Raw genomic sequence first — 17,525 nt, 5'->3', positions numbered from 1 at the left:
GTGGGGGAGGGAGGGAGGGAGGGAGGGAGGGAGGGAGGGAGAGAGAGAGAGAGAGAGAGAGAGAGAGAGAGAGAGAGAGAGAGAGAGAGAGAGAGACAGAACCTGATGTGAGCTTTTGAACCCTCAAAGCCGCTCCCCAGTCTGGTGGTTTGAAACCAATGGGAAGTGGCATTATTAGGAGGTGTGACTTTGTTGGATGAAGTGTGTCACTATGTAGGTGGAATTTGAGGGTTCCTAGTGCTCAATATCCACCCAGTACAGAAGAGTCTTCTCATGGCTGCCTTTGGATCAAGATATAGAACTCTGAGTTTCTTCTCCAACACCACATCTGCCTGGATGCTACTATGCTTCCTGCTGTTATGATAATGGACTGAAACTCTGAAACTGTAAGCCAGTCACAAGTAAATGTTGTCCTCTATAAAAAGGTTGCCTTGGTCATGGTGTCTCTTCACAGCAGTGAAATCCCTATGACACACAGTAACACACTAGGAAAATAAGGGATGCTAATCAGCTAAGGTTGACTCCTAAAAGGAGGAAATGTATACCCATTTTCCACCCTGAAAGCTAGGAGTAAATGTTGTTAATGACCTTGTGGCATTTGCTATCTGTAGAACCAGACCTCACTCAAATCCCAAAGAATGTTTATCTCAGACTCTCCCTCCAAAAATCTTTATCTTTAGCATTGTTTCAAGTTAATAAAATACATCCTAAGCAGATATATTACATGTACTTTAAAGCCTGTTGACCTCTACACTGTCTTGATTAGAGGAGACCATACCAGATCTTAGGCACTTAAGTTACAGATCCCATCTTCATGGTCACATATACTTTGCAAACAATTTCCAATGTATTCATACCTTAAGCTTTATTGTGCAAATGGGATTGGAATGACTGTTGCCACAAAATGTTTTCAAAATTGTACTGCATTTTAAATATGTCTTTTTTCTACTTGAAAAATTTCTTCTTTCTTATATTATACTCTGCAATTTTGCATTTCCCCTCCCTCCCCTCTCCCCAGCCCCTCGTCTCAACCTCCCCTTTCCCACAGACCCATCTCCCTACTATTTCACCTCAGAGAAGAGCCCCCTCCATCCTGGGGACAACAACCAAACATAAAATAGCAAGCTACAATAAAACTAGGCACATACCATCACACCAAGGCTGGATAAGGCAATCCAGTAGGAGGAAAAGGGTCCTGTCTAAAATACAACTGGTATTATGCCAGACTCTCTAGAAGTTTGATCCCACATTGACTAAGTCATCATGCTGAGCTGAGATTTCCTTCTTGCTTCTAGTAGTTTGTTTTTCTACCAATCATGATCCTTGCAGGGAACCCTCACAGTGATTCCTCCCCTCACCAGGAATATTTTCATGAAGCATGCAAATCTATGAGCCTATAGGGGTCTATCTCATTTTAACCATCACAGTGGTGAAGCTTAGGGCTCAATTATACAATTTTGAAGAAGAGTAGTAATGAAATAACATACTATAGACACCACATTTTAAGATAAATTAAGAATCAGATCAATAAAAATGTAGTAGCATAGTTTATATGTCTGAGTGTCAAATGAATAATTTTTTAGGATAACTGAGTATCAGTCACATCATGTAAGAATGAATTGTGAATGTTTAAAAAATAAATTATGAGGTCTGGGGAGATGTTGTGGATTTCTCTGGTGCTGTTTGTATTTTGATGCTAAATAAAGAGGGGCTGCCCTCTTGAGGAGCAGTGAATCACATACTCAGGTGATTACATATTAACCTCCCCATTTTAACTGGTCAAATAAAGGCTAGAGCCTGTGATTGGACAGTAGTAGGGAAAGGTGGGGCTGGAGGTTTTAGAGAGGGAGAAGAGAGGAAGGGGGAGACAGAGATGAGGAATCAGAAGAGACAGAGAAAGATGGAGGAAGAGGAAGTGGAAGAAAGATAGAGCAGAACCACATGGCCTGGAGAAGCCACAAGTAACAAGGGATCTCATAGCTGAAGAATAGAGTACTGTAGTGGTATGTCTGCCCAATTTAGGCATACAGCTTATAAATATTATAACTGAGATGTATGAGATGTATATTCTTTACACAGGCTTATTGCGGTTGGAGATTTACTACAATAGGGAAATGGTTCAATGGTTAAGAACACTGGCTATTCTTTCAGAGAGCCATGGTTCAAGTCCTAGCATCCACAGAATGGCCTATATCCATATGTAACTCCAGTTCCAGGGGATCTGACATCCTCTTCTGGCCTCTACAAGCACCTGGCATACGCATGGTGCTCAAATATACATACCATCAAAACACCCACACAGGTAAAATAAAATAATCTTTAGAATTAGATTTTTTTAAAAATATAGAATAGTTTATTCAGGACATGGGGAAGGGAGTTGAGGGAGGAGAGAGAGAGAGAGAGAGAGAGAGAGAGAGAGAGAGAGAGAGAGAGAGAGAGAGAGAAGAGGCCAGCCATGAGCACATGTTAATGTTTATCAAACAGTGCATTTTTTATATGAGCACCAAACAAGTTTCACTGTGACTATTAGGTTGTCTATCTACTACTGTATACTAGAATCTATGCTCTATTTCCTCAAATTCTTACTGCAACATTTTGCAAATAAAAGTAGTTTCTTTTGGCAAAATAATTTTTAATAAAATTTTGAGTGTTCTATAATATAATAAGGACCTCATTCTACATTCCACTCAATCCTTGAACTTTCAAAAACATAAATGATGTTTAAAAACTTATGATTTACCAGCAATAATGGCAAAAACATTATGATATTTTTGGAGGGAAGTTGGGGGGTACAATTTACAGAAATCTGGGTGCTCAGTGGGGTAGCTTTACAGGAGCTATGAAATTATACAACTGCATCCTCTCCTTACATTATGGATGTAGTTTATTTGTATTTTTTTTTACTTTTAAATTGAAGTCACTAATCTTATGATTCCTGTGCTGCCTTGACTTTGTTAATAATTAAATTCTTTTGCTTGGCATATCTTTAATTTGAACCATAGTGTTTGAGAGCTTCCAATCTGTGGATCTGTGTAAATACATTATTGAACATTCTTCCAACAGCTCTCCTCTTTTCATTTTGCTTCTCCAGCCTCCTCATTACTCAGTCTCTAAAATATACCAAGCTCGTGGGCTTTCTTAGAAAGTGCATGGCTGATAGCATATTCCTTTTGTATGTGCCACTCCTTTTTTCCTTTGTAAAGGAGTCTTAGGTATTATTGATGGCACTGTCAGATAGTACATGTAATATTATATCAAGTGGAGAAATGTTAGCCTCTTTTTTCTGTAGCAGTTGAAATTCTGCCCCCAAAGACATCCTTCTCAAGTAGAAGCAAAGTCATCTAATAGAACACAGTGTATGCACATACAAGCATTTCTTTGGAGGAAGCCATCACATATCAAAGGGTAGCTGGTATGTTGTTAAAATGTGCAGCAGACTCTCTGACAAGCACTCACAACATAGGCACAACTCCCAAGAGAATTTTATATAATCTCTCCTTTTTTTTTCAGAATTTGAGGCAGAATTGAGAGAAGTCATGATAGTCTCCAAGTATATACTAGATGTTTTCATAAAACATTGAGTAATATGAAAGGCATGGCTGAGTGTAAGAAGTGTAGAGACTTGACGATTACTTGATGACATATAATCCCAAGTGGTTAAGAGGAAAATGCAAAGCAATTTTAAATATTAGCACTTAAAATTACACATCTCTCATATCCCTGTACTGTAAACTCAGAGGAATAGCAAAGTCTTCCACTGGTCCATGTTCAAATGTTGACAGTGTGTGTAGAAAATATTCACTATAGCTTTACACACACACACACACACACACACACACACACACACACACCCTGAATGTTTACATCCTGAAGACGTTTCCCTTACAGAGATTGTTCCTACCAAGATTAGTTAAACCTGCCTGTTAGCATTCTGTCTAAGCTCCACCTGACTGTTACCTGGCAACAGCCAAGTAAACTCCACCCCACAGTTACCTGGCAGGTCTCACCCACTATAAAAGGGGCTACCTGTCCCCACCTTGTTCTCTTGCTTTCATCTTCCTCTCTTGCTCTTCCCTTCTTGCTCCTGCTCAGTTCCCTCTCCCTTTCCCCATTCCCTCCACCCCCTTCCACATGCTCATGCTCAAGGCTGGCCTGTTCTCTCTCTCCCTCCCCTCCCTCCTTCTCTTTCTTTTCCTCTACTATCCTCTTAACTCGCCTCCTCATGTCCTGAATAAATGCTATTCTATGCTATACCTTCATGTGACTGGTCACTCTGTGGGAAGGGATGCCTCAACATGGACCAGCTGGGACACCCCCTTTCCCCTTACCTCATCACACCTCCATAGAACATAACCACCCCTCTCTCTATTTTTTATAAACACATTACTACCTACTTGTTAGTTGGATACAATAACTGTCTCTTTACTTAACTCTGAAATAATCCCTGCCTTCTTGTTAAGCTATATGAAATAACCCTGATTTCCTTGTTCAATTGTGTATAATAAAGACTCTGAGGTTCCTGGTGGCTGGGGCAAACTAGCCAATCTCTGCTATTCTGTAAGTGTATGTCAGCATGTCTGTCCTTTCTTCAGTAGCCCTTATTCCTATTCAGGGTTTCAGGAATAAGGCTGTTCAAGGATGTGGCAGCTTGGTGCCACAGAAGGAAGAAAAGGAAGTCATGAGTTGCTCTTAAAATAATCACAAGTGTCATTAAAAATTCAAGTATACTGACCAGATCGCTGTTACTAATTTCTCTCAGATGTCCATCAGAACTTAATGATAGTTCTTTATTCCATTACATGTGCATGAATTTTCATAGATAAAATACAGATGAAAATCTTTTTGCGGATGCTAAATATTTTAGTTCTGAAATTTCATTTTATTGGACTAACGCCTATCTATCTATCCATTTAAAACTGAAACAAAATTGTATTGGTATTTTTATCATGTGTTTGTCAGTTACAGAACATACTATGTAGAAGAATATCTATAAATACGATTATGGATTAATTTATATTCATAATGAATATTCACATTGAATATTCAATAATAATTCAAATGTTACAAAGTTTGGGAACACCAAAACACAACCCAAACTCTATCAAGATTTTTATCAGCTGAATTTAATTTAAGGTGCAGCTGATCATAAATAATCCTCTTGATTGTATATGGGACAGAGGCCCTGGCTCCAGCCAGCAGAGGTGTTTCAAAGCAAAAGCCACTATACATTCCTTTGGAAGTAGGCTCCTACAAACAGGATTCCTGTGGATGTGAACTTTTACAGAGACAAGGGAAGCCCTTACTACCTCATTCCCTAAGGAACAATCAGTTTAAAAGTCACACTGTTCCGCCAATCACATTATGCCTAGTGGCTGTTGCGCTATTCTACCCCTAAAAACTGTATACAAACTGTCAGAATGGCCTACCCAGGGTCATTGCCCCTCCTTTGGAAGCAGGATGACACCAGAACACTGGAACAATAAATTCCTCTTGCTTTTGCATCAATCTCAGGCTCCACATGGTTTACTGGGCGGGGGCTTGGGGGGCTCCTTGGTAGCTAAGGCTCATCAGAGTCATACACCCTGAGATACTTCCAATAAACCAAAAAAAAAGAAAAAAAAATGATACTAAAGAGCTTCGTGGTACATGTTGGGAAAAGCCTCATGAGGTAGAAAAGGGAACCTATTTCTCTAACCCTAACAGTGATTCTGGGAGTAGGACTTGCATGAGCCAGTGCTGGAATAACAACACTGACATTACAAGAAAGAAACTACAATGGCTTAAAAGCTGACATAGATGAAGACATTCAGTGCCTGGAGAAGTCCATTTCACACCTAGAACATAATGTAGATTCCCTGGCAGAGGTAGTTCTACAAAATAGAAGTGGGCTAGACTTAGTTTTCCTACAACAAGAAAGATTATGTGCTGCCTTACATGAAAAAATGCTGTTTCTATGTAAACCATTCTGGGGTCATTAGGAAATTACTAGCCAAATTTAGAGAGAACCTAAAAAAGTGTCAAAGAGAAATGAAAAATTTCTTGCCACCTCATTCCCTAAAGACAAATCAGTTTAAAAGTCACACTGTTCTGCCAATCACATTGTGCCTAATGGCTGCTGCCCCGAAAACTGTATAAAAAGCTCACTGAAGGAGCTGCACGGGTCGCCTCTCCTTTTGGATGCAGGATTACCCCAGCATGCTGGAACAATAAAATTCCTCTTGCTTTTGCATTGATCCCTGGCTCCACATTGTTCACGCAGGTGGTCCCGGTAAGCTAAGGCTTGTTAGAGTCTTACAACTCTACTGCTAAATCCTAACATTAAGTCAAATTTATCTCTGTATATAGGTCAATTCTGAAACCTGTCTTTCAATTTTACATTTTAAATTTATCTCACAGAAAATAGTGTAAATTTTTGAGCTCTTTGTAAAAGGACAGTTTTAGCTATCTTTAGGTTATCAGCAATAGAGTGCCTCAGTTGTAAAACAGGATTCTTAGAGATTACAGATGACCTTTCTCAACTGTTATTGTTCATCCCAAAAATGGTAACCTGTCTCACTTTGGGCAGACAATCCCAAGAAGGAGAGACTGTAGAAAAGACATAGACCCTTTAGGTTGTAACACTTTCTTCATTCTTAATCACCTCACCTTGTCCCTAACAAGGATGTAAGTCATCTTTTCCCCTCAATTTACTGTATGTGAGAGGACATCCCTCACTATGTACACATACCCATATGTTGGAAGTAAGACTCCTATCTCTTTTTGCCTTATGTCTCTATATACTACATCAGAAATCTATTATATCATAGGGCAAAAATTGGGGTTCGCTGCATTATTGTTTTTAAAATGTTAGAAATAAGTTTGGGGCTACTAAGAAAGAAACCACCATGCCAATTGTGTCTAGCTAAAACAAAACTTTACTCTTGGTCAAGTGGGTGTGCTCTGAAGAGCAAACACACAGAGATAAGTAGTGCATTTGGTTTTTATTCTAACTCAGGTGATAACTGTATCTTTTCCCATTGGCTATGTCTGGATGTTAAGTTTTAAGCCTGGGACAAGCAGCTGAGGTGCCTATTTAACATGGCAATGCAGACTTGGCCTCCAGGTTTTCCCAGCATCCATCATTCTCTACATGTTACAGGGTACAGCTGGCATACCCTGTCCTCTACCCTGAACTCTTTAGCCCAGGGGCTGGGCTGCTTTTCCCTAGATGTTCCCCCCTATATAATCCAGACATTAAGGTTACCCACCCATCTGTCTTTTATACCTTTGGCCTCCTGGCTGCTGTACTTGGTACCTCTTTCCTCCCCATCTCCCCACATGGTTCAGGGTCATGACCATTCTAGACTGTCCCAGATGTGTTGTCCTTTGTCTATGCTCTCCTTCATATCTATAATAAAATTTCTCCTCTCATATGCTTATGAGAAGTCAAGTCCTTTTCTTTTAATCCATTTTATTTCATTCATCTGTTGCTGAAAATAAGGACTCTTTAATTTTACCTTCTGTTCCTAATTTATATCTATTTCAGCAAATTTCCAATCAATTAAAGATTGTAAATTGCTCTAACTGGTGCCTTTATGTTACTAGCTCCAGATGGTTCTTCAGAACCTGGACAGCAAGTAAAACAACCTGCCCTTCCAGGACTTGGCCAACATTGCAACTTTTTCAATCCCAAATAATGGTACCCCAATATCATCAGGAAGTAGTCATAGATGATCATGTAGCTCCTAATCAACAAAAGGCTGAGATGCTATGTTTCACACCTGATACAAGCAGCTTGAGTACTGTATTTAACACATCAAGCAGACCTGGCCTCCAGGTTCTCCCAGCATCCCATAGTACATACTTGGTATAGGGTATGGATGACATACCCTGCCTACTGCACTGAACTCCCTAGCCCAGGACCTGGGCTGCCCTTCCCTAGAAGCTCTTTTCTATATAATGCAGACATTTTGGTTACCTACTCCTTTTTGTACCTTTGGCTTCCTGGTTGCAGCACCTAATTCCCATCTCTTACCTCTCTTTTTCCCTCCCTCTCTCCAACATGATTCAGGGTCATGACCACTCTGAACTCTCCCAGACATGTCTGCCTCATATTTATAATAAACTTTTTCTTTTACCATACCTATGAGCAGTCATGTCTTTTCATTTTCATTTTTTTCACTTATCTGATGGCCTAAATCAATTATCTAGTCTTAAAAGAATTAACATAGAAGAAATGGAGGAAGAAGAAAGACGTCACTACTCCAAGGGGGGAAAAGGACCACTTCTCCAGAGCATCAGATTCTTGGAATGCAGTAGTGGACCTTTATGTAAATAAAGGTTTTACTAGGAGGAGGAGTATAATATTTACATAAAATTTGTACAAATTGGAATTAAAAACACATTTAAATATTTTTGTCTTCAAGACAAGTTTTATAGTATCTGATAGGAAAGATTCATATATACTATTTCTTACAAAAATCATATTAAGTTTATAAAAGACTGGTGTGCTACAATTCTCTCTAAAGTACCAATCTAGGAAAGGCAGTATTTTCATGGTGCTGTAAGTCACAGAAGCCCTCAACACCCTTGTTTCTCTATTTCAAAGGACTTAACAGAACTCCCGCGGTTCAAGAGAACCCCAAACCTTCTGTGTCACATGACAAATGGCCTATATAGTTCAACAGAACTCCAGATTTGCTCAAAAGAGCTTTCAAATTGACATGGCCTATCCTAGATATGACATTTGTTAGATTATGAATCTATCCGTTTATGACATTCCTCATTCTCGAATGTCAGACCTGTTAGCCTGAAGAAGTCAAATAATGTTTCCTCTAAGAGCTGACAGGCTTCTTCTGTATGGATTAAAATACACAAGTTACACAGGGAGAAAGTGAACAAAAGAAAAAGGATATCTGACCACGTCTTCCTGAAGCCTCCAACTACAAGAATGGCAGAGGGGTGTCTCCCTAACACTGTAGTCTGTGACTGAGTTTTGGTCAGGTTTTCAGTGCCTTCAAGAACTCTCACTATCCTCCTTTCCCACAGTGTTTCTCTACGTAATAATGACCCAATATTGTTCAACAGAGGAACCACAAAAGATAAAGCCCGTCACCAAATGTAACATTATGTTTTACATTTAAATTTGTGTGCGTAAGAAATCTTTTTTTTTTTTTCTTTTCTTGGTGTTCGGTTTTTTGAGACAGAGTTTCTCTGTGTAGCCCTGGCTGTCCTGGAACTCACTCTGTAGACCAGGCTGGCCTTGAACTCAGAAATCCACCTGCCTCTCTGTCCCAAGTGCTGGAATTAAAGGCGTGTGCCACCAAGAAATCTACCCCCCCCCAAAAAAAACAAAAACCAAACAAGCAAACAACTAAACAATTGCCTCTAAACTGTAAACCCTACATGCCCAAGGACATATAACTTCCTGGAATGCTGGGGTCTATTGTTCATGCAAAAGGTTGCTTGCCCCAACTATATAGGATTTTTTTCTTCATCACACATAAACAGGAAGTATGTAGGCAGGAGATACATAAGAATGTGTGCTTACCTCTGATTCCATGAAGGCAGGAAGTATGTTGCTTTGTGGGTTTTACCTTTATAAACCCCTGACTAATGTAATTCAGAACCATATTCTAAGCATGGTTATTAGGTATGGACCTTGCCAGTGCCCATAATCTTGTCAGTATTTAATAAAGCTTGCTTCAAATTTGGCTCAAAAGTTGTAATCGTGGTCTTATTCCACCTGGTAGGATTAACAGCCGTTGCTCCCAACAGTTCAAATGAGCCATAACTTGTTTAAAAGGGTCCATAGGCAAACATGAAGACAAAGTTTGAGCTGTATCTGATCAGAGAAAGACTTACCAAGGGTCAGATTTTCTCCAGAATTAAAAAAAAAATCTGAACTTGTTTTTCTGCATCATCAAGTAAAGATAAAACGCAGCTGATGGTGCTGAAGTGGAAAGATAGGAAGGAGGCTGTCCCTGTGGTAAAATGACCCTTGCAGCTGCTCATAAATTTTGTCTTTACTCCCACCCAGACCATCTCATTGTGAGTGACAGACACACTCAAAATATGCTTTTGTGGCCTCTTTGTGGCCACCATCTTATTATCATACTTGGGGGATCACAACATATACCTCAAGTCAGATTGATCCCATTGTCCTAAATAAGCCAAGTAAAGGGGTCAAAACAATAATTGAAAACAGAGAAAGGAGATTTATTCAATATGGCCACATTGCAAAGAGGCACAAAAAGACCCAACAAATCCCCCATCACACCATGCCTTCAGAGTCTATTTTCCAGGTTATACTTCTTAAGCTTTCTACTTCTTTCTGATGGTGCCAAGTTGAGACTTAGACTTCTCTTAGTACACAGAATTGTAGATGACACTAGACACAAACAATAATGGATGGACAGTAAGGTAGCTCTATTTTAAGTATTTCAGGAACTTTCATCTAGTTCTCCATAATGACTATGTAAATATGCATTCCCACCAATAATATAGTGAATGAAAAAGGGAGTATGGCTGAGGCGAAGGTTTAGTGTAGATATTAGGGAAAACACAGCCAGAGGCATCTGGAGGTATCTGGACCAATCGAACATGGCCAGGAGACAAAACCAGACAATGAGAGGAAAGAAAGAAGGGGTGAGAACAAGAGAAGACAGGGGGTTGCAAGCAGGCCAAGAGAGATCTAGGAATGGGGCCAACTAGGAACCAAGAGCATGTTCGCCATAGCAACATGGCGCCGGTTTCCTGCTTCCTGGTTCTTCTTGCGAGCCTTGCTTGAATGTGCGCCTGCACAAGGCGCGAAAACCAGTATGCTAATTTGGCGACATCATAAGAGCCAATGAGTGTGTGGCACGTCTCCTAAAGCTCTATATAAGCCACAAGCTTTTGGGGCTTGGCGTCCCTCGCCTCACTACCATCTAAGAGAGCTGTAACACTACCATCTAAGAGAGCTGTAACACTAAAAGAGCTGTAACAATAAAACTGCTGTCAGAAGAATCCTGAGCGTGGCGTTCTCCTTTTCGGTGAGGCGGCGCCCCGCAGTAATCTGTACTAAAATCTGCATTCTAGAAAAAGAAATAGACTCATGCCTTTGAGCCACAGTAAAAGTGTGGGCAGCCAAAAAATTTATTCTGGGTTAAAAACACTAACACTCCCCTGTCGAGCAGGCTGGATATATAGACTAGACAGATGTTTTTAGACCAGTTGAGACACAATTTAAAAGACAATCAAAGGAAATTAAAAATTCTGAGGTTATTGACTATTATATAGTCAGTGCTCTATCGGGGTTAGATTAATAGCTTATCAGAATTCCAATGATTAATGTTAAGACTCTGAACTTTTGAAGTACTAGTATATGTGGTGGTATGAGAGAAAATGGCCCTCATAGGCTCATAGGGAGTGGCAATGTAAGAGTCCATGATTTGCCAAATAATGACAGCCCGGTCTCAAATAATATGTAAACATAAAGAATGTTTTATTCTGCCGAACTACAGCATGCTGAGGTTTCTCCATTACCTAGATAGAGAGACAGCCAAGTGAGCTTGCAGGCCTGATTTAAAGCACATTAAGTAATTCCAGGTTAGGTGATGTCTATGTTAATCTGTTGGGTCTATTTCTATAGACATCCCATTACCAGGGTGTGGAGGCTGGAAACTTACTGAGGAAGTCTGAAAACTTGTGCTGACCCAATGTTCTTGCCTCAGTCCAGGTGGCAGGGCAGCTCCTGAGGTCTGGACTTGCCTGGAATTGCCCAGTTAATGGAAACAGAGATTTAGGCCTAGTCTCCTTAACTGCCAATTTGAAGCCTATCATGGAATCAGACTAGCCTTCTCAGCACAATTAGGAAGTGTGGCCTTGTTTAAGTTAGTGTGTCACTGGGGGTGGGCTTTGAGGTTTCATGTGCTCAAGCCATGCCTAGTATCATGGCCTCTTCCTGTAGATCCAGATGTAGAACTCTCAACACCTCTGTAGCACCACATCTGGCTGCAATAATTACAATAGACCTCTAAAATTGTAAGCCAGTCTTAGTTAAATACCTTTCTTTATAAAAATTGACTTGGTCATGGTGTCTCTTCACAGCAATTGAAACCCTAAGACAGTACAGCACTATCATAGAAAGAGAAAGAAGTCTGAAACATTTCTCATTCTTTATATACCTTAAATCACTGCCTTAGACTTTTACAACTTGCATTTACACACCTTAAAACATTGTCTTAGATCTTCATAACATCCATAAACTTCTAACTTTTATTATCTAGTCATTTACAACTAGATACAAGTGGTTCATTATTGAGAACAGTCATTGTAAAGCAAATTCCTTTAAATAAAGGAATACTAAAAATATTATATTGAAATCTGTTTTGTAAGTTTATTTTTTTTCAGCATGAAGTTTGCCAGCAAAGTAACTGTGCCTTTCTTTCTCAGCTGTAGCTATAGGAACATGAGACCTGACTTTATATATGAAAGGAACTAATAAGGCAGCAGTAGCCTTGGGGGAAGGAGCTGGGTTACTGCTGCTGTTAACATAAAGTTACAGTCAGACATCAATATCATCAGAGATCTACCAAGGATAAATTATAGCAGGAAATACAGACAAAATGGCCTATGTATCAACTAAAATGACAAATTTACCTGAAACCTAGATGGTTACCTTAAGCTCTATGGCCTTGATGGCTTCATTGAAGGGCAAAGGTCATAGGGCTTTGGCTATCATGAAAGACATCATTACATCTTTAGATGCCTCACAGGACAGCATATGCCTGTTGCTACCAGACCTAGAAGGTCTTAGAGACTTTCCTGTGAATGAGAAACTTAGAAAAACTGACCTGCTGTGGTAAGGCAGAGCAGGGTAGTCAAACCAACACTATACACAGTGTGGACAGAATCCTGGAGGCAGGTGACGTGTGGGGCAGGTCCATGCCTGGTACTTAGTATTACCACAATACAGGAGGAGTTCTTTGTGCCCCATGTTGCCACTGGGATCTTGCATTTCTATCTGTGGAAAAAATCCTACTAGTTAAAGTTGCAGTCTACCATGACCTCTGAGCTTGATGCAAAATGAGGGACCCCCCCTTTACCAGCAGGGCTTCCCCTCCTCTGACCTTATTTGACTAGCCTGATCGATCCCCACACTCTCTACCTGAGGAAGGTTACACAGCCCTTGGCAGACCTAGAAGTTCAACTTTCTCTTTCACTATAAGAACCTGCCCAGCAAATACCTGGGATTCCTGGAATACCATTGATATAAATGAGGCTTAATTTCTACCCAATGATTTTCATTTACCCTTAAAATTCCTTTTCACTTTCCAAAGTTTATATATAGCCCCAAATAAAGTGTATACACAGAGACCCACCCGAAATAAAGATATGTGAACACACTAAGATCATCTAAGAGAGTTGTTTTGTCTGGACACTCTAAAAGGGAGGATATGGAGGATACAGGACCACAGCCAGACCTCAACATGCATATCACATCTGTCTATCATGGGAAGATATTTTAAACATTTTAAATGCCACATCTAGCAGATTACTGAAGAGTTTGAGAACCATAATCTATTAACTATACCTGATTTTAACAAACTTTACTTGTTTTTGGTTACTTGCATTAGGACTAATCTTGAAAACACATACAGTGGGCTAAATAAAGCTTGATGTTATAAATAAATTACAATTACCCTTAGCATGACTTTGAACCTAGTTCTGAGTACATTAAAAAATTTGATCCTTTATAAGGTAATTGATCATTAACCCATAAATGTTGTCCACAAAAAATCTGGAAACTTTCTTGATCTGTTTCAGAGTACACCATTATAGAATATCAGGGCTTGTTTGGTTGGTTGTTTTTTGTTTGTTTTTAGGACCTAGTTAATCCAAGTAGCTAAAGCTTAACAAAGTTAGGAAAGACAAAGAGGCTAAACATAGATTTTCAAGTCAGTTACTGTTAAGCTGAGAGTAGCCTTAGGGTTCTATAAATCTTAGTTATCAATTATATCTAGAAGTCTGGGGTTGGATACAGTAAGCAAAGGCTTAAGTGGTTATACATGCATTTCTGAGTCAGTTTCTGCTAATCTGAATATGTCTCTAGAACCTTATTTATTAAACATATTTTGTTCAAACATATGTTGTTCCTTATTTAAAAAATTTTAGGAACCTGGTATTAAACATAGTTGGCAAAGACGTAAGTAGTTACCTGTAAAACTCTAAATCAGCTTTTGTTAATCTGAGTAGACCTTTATAACCTTAGGACTTTGCCATACAAAAATTCATACTAATCAAAAATATTGGGGAGATTCATTATTGCCATCACTGGCTTATAATATGTGGTCATTTTAATAAAGATGGTGGTAAAATTATATTGTATATACTCTTTAACCTTAGTAAAGATCACTGCCACATGGTTATGATTTAAAAAAATATTTTTTAGATCTTCTTTTTAAATAAGAGTTCAATCCAAGTTATATATTCAGTATATTCAACACAAGAGTTGAGTTACCTATATAGTATGTTGTAGCAATTTAAAATTAATTACCCATGTATGATCTCTCTTTCTTTCCCTCCCTCCCTCCCTCCTTCCCTCCCTCCCTCCCTCCCTCCCTCCCTCCCTCCCTCTCTCTCTCTCTCTCTCTCTCTTTCTTTCTTTCTTTCTTGGTTTTTTATTTGTTTGTTTTTGTTTTTCAAGACAGTGTTTCTCCGTGTAGCCCTAACTATCTAGGAACTCATTCTGTAGACCAGAATAGCTTTGAACTCAGAGATCTGCCTGCCTCTGCCTCCCAAATTCTGAGATTAAAGGTGTATGCCACCACTTCCAAGCTAAATGAGTAGCTCTTTTTGTTTCTTTGTTTTGTTTTGTTTTTGTTTTTCTCGAGACAGTATCTCTTTGTGTTCCTGTGGCTATCTGAAACTCACTCTGTAGACTAGGCTGGCCTTGAATCCACCTTTCTCTGCCTTATAAGTGCTGTGACCAAAGATGAGTGCCACAACCACCTGATTTTATTTTTTAACTATAAGGTTTTTGTTATAGTTTTAGGCTAAATTTTGTTACATATTTTTTTTTAACTATACTCAATGAACTTACAAAACTTGAAATAGTTTAAAATACAGTCTTAAGAGATTTATTTCAGAGCAGAGAACTCATAGATACAAAGGATTTTAAGGTGAAAAGTAGAAAATCTTAGAGATGGGAGACTTTTGTATGTGCACAGCACAGAAGGTTTAGACATAAGGGATTTTGGGACCATTTGTTTGGGCAGTGGCAGAGGTTGTTGTCATGTGAGAGAATTTAGAAATCAAGTGTGTCATCTTTGGCCATTGAACTATACTGAGGCAAGCTATTTGCAGAAAGACAGTGAGGCTTTAATAAAGTCTTCGAGTCCAGAGCGGAAGAGAGAAATGGTTGTAAGATGAACTCCACCAGAAAAAAGGTTCAAATAAACCCTCAGAGGGAGCAGAGAGACAGAGAGAAGGCCAGAATGGCATAGAGCAGCTGAGGGACATCACGGAGGGAGCATAGAAGGAACATTATAGAAGTATAGAAGCTCTGATCAAGGGGAGGAGAGTCCTAAGGGAGATTAATAACAAGATAAAGTAGCCATATCCCAGGGGAAAGTGAAGAAAAGGGTCACAGGTTCAGGAAGCATTAAGGAAGCTGTGGAAATTACCAGCTCCTAGAGCCTGGCAAGGAAGTTCCAGGAAGAAGCAGAGAGAACAAAGAGAGCAGAGGAAAGTTTAGTGTCTTGGTGACAAGAATTTCAATCTGGGATATCCCTAAGACGAATGAGAGACTTGTTGAAATGTCACAAATCATAGGGGACAGCCATCGCTTTCCATGTGACAGGGGACCCAGTAGGGTGAAGAGAGGATCTTGAGACACCAGTGTGGCTTTTGTAGTAATATATGAAGCAGGCAGCTCCACAGTGACACTTATCCACACACACAGCTAAAGGCAGATTGGGAGAAGCTTTGTGGAAAAGGATGTTTCTAATAGAAATAGAGGAGACTGAAAAAGAGTCTTTAGTAGAGAAATGGGCCACATAGGGCCCTGGAGGGCATAGGAGGCACCACAAGCCATAGAGACTGAGAGATGTGTGCTTAGGAGACATAACAGGATGTAAGAGCCAGAGAGACACTTGTGGAGAAGATGAGGAGAATGGGACAGTTAGAAAGTAGCTTATGAGAATTTGGAATCAAATTTAGTGGATGTAAGAAGGCATCAGAAACAAGTAACCCATGCAAACCTTGGGAGAGTCAAGTCATCAACTTGGTTCAGAGAGGCCAATCCCTTGGAACTGAACACATATATTGACAATCCTGAGGTTTCAGCACCAGATGAATTAAAAATGAGGAAATGACTCTCCTAGGTATGGTTAAGGAGAAGGAATTTATTGTACATATGAGGGAGAGAATAGCCAGAGGCATCTAGAAGGGTCCAGACTGATCTGAGACACAAGAAGAGCATGGGGCAAGATAAGAGGAGAAGAGAAGGGGGCAAAGATGCCAAGAGCAAGCCATCAAGGAACCAAGAGCACCAAGAGACCATATGAACAAACTGGCCAAGGTTACATAGGATAAAGAGCCAGGAGAAGTAAACAAAACCCCCTCCCCGGGGAGGAGGGGTTTAGAATAGCAAGTAGGATGAGAAGTGCTAGGAGGAGTCACAGGTACTGGATGAGACTTTTCCTAGGCTTCTTTGAGACCTAACAGACAGGATCCTTTTCCGGAATACCTTTGCAAAGCATTTTCCACCTAAAGCAATTAGCCATTCTAATTAAGGTGAGATGATAGTACCTTGTAGTTTGGGTTTGTATTGTTCTGATGCCTGCTGAAAATGAGTTAATGTCACCTGGTTTTCATTCATTTATCTTCTTTTCAGAAGAGCCTATTTGGGTCATTTGCTCATTTAATGTTATTTGGGTACTGATTTTGGTTTCATTTTGCAATGTAATCAAATTTATTCGTAAAGTTTTTTCCCTATATAAAATCACGTCATTTGTAATTAGGGATTTTATAGTGTTTGTTAGTATTTCTATTGCTATAAGAAAACACCATGGCAAATAGTCAAGCTGGGGAGGAAAGAGTTTATTTGCTTTAAGCTTCAATATCACTGTTCATTATTGAAGAAAGTCGGGACAGAAGCTCAAATAGGGCAGGAACCTGGAGGCAGGAGCTGAAGCAGAGGTCATGGAAAGGTGCTGCTTACTGTCTTGCTCCTCGTGGCTTGTTCATACTGTTTATTATAGAATCCAAGATCACCAGTCCAGGGATCCAGGGATGGGACCACCTACAGTGGGCTGAATCCTTCCCCATCAATTACTTATTACAAAAATCTGCTAGCCTCACCTTTAATTCTAGCACTTGTGAGGCCTAGGCAGATGGATCTCTGAGTTCAAGGCCAGCCTAGTCTACATGGCAAGTCCAGGATGGGCAGGGCTACACAGAGAAATCCTGTCTCAAAAAAAAATGAAAGAAGGAAATAAAAGAAAGAAATGAAAAGAGAAGAAGGAGAAGAAGGAGGAGGAGGAGGAGGAGGAGGAGGAGGA

The sequence above is a fragment of the Grammomys surdaster genome, unplaced genomic scaffold, assembly GCF_004785775.1.
Source record: "Grammomys surdaster isolate TR1022 unplaced genomic scaffold, NIH_TR_1.0 148, whole genome shotgun sequence".
Lineage (NCBI taxonomy): Eukaryota > Metazoa > Chordata > Mammalia > Rodentia > Muridae > Grammomys > Grammomys surdaster.
The sequence above is the reverse complement of the archived record's forward strand: the minus strand, read 5'-3'. Positions refer to the sequence as shown.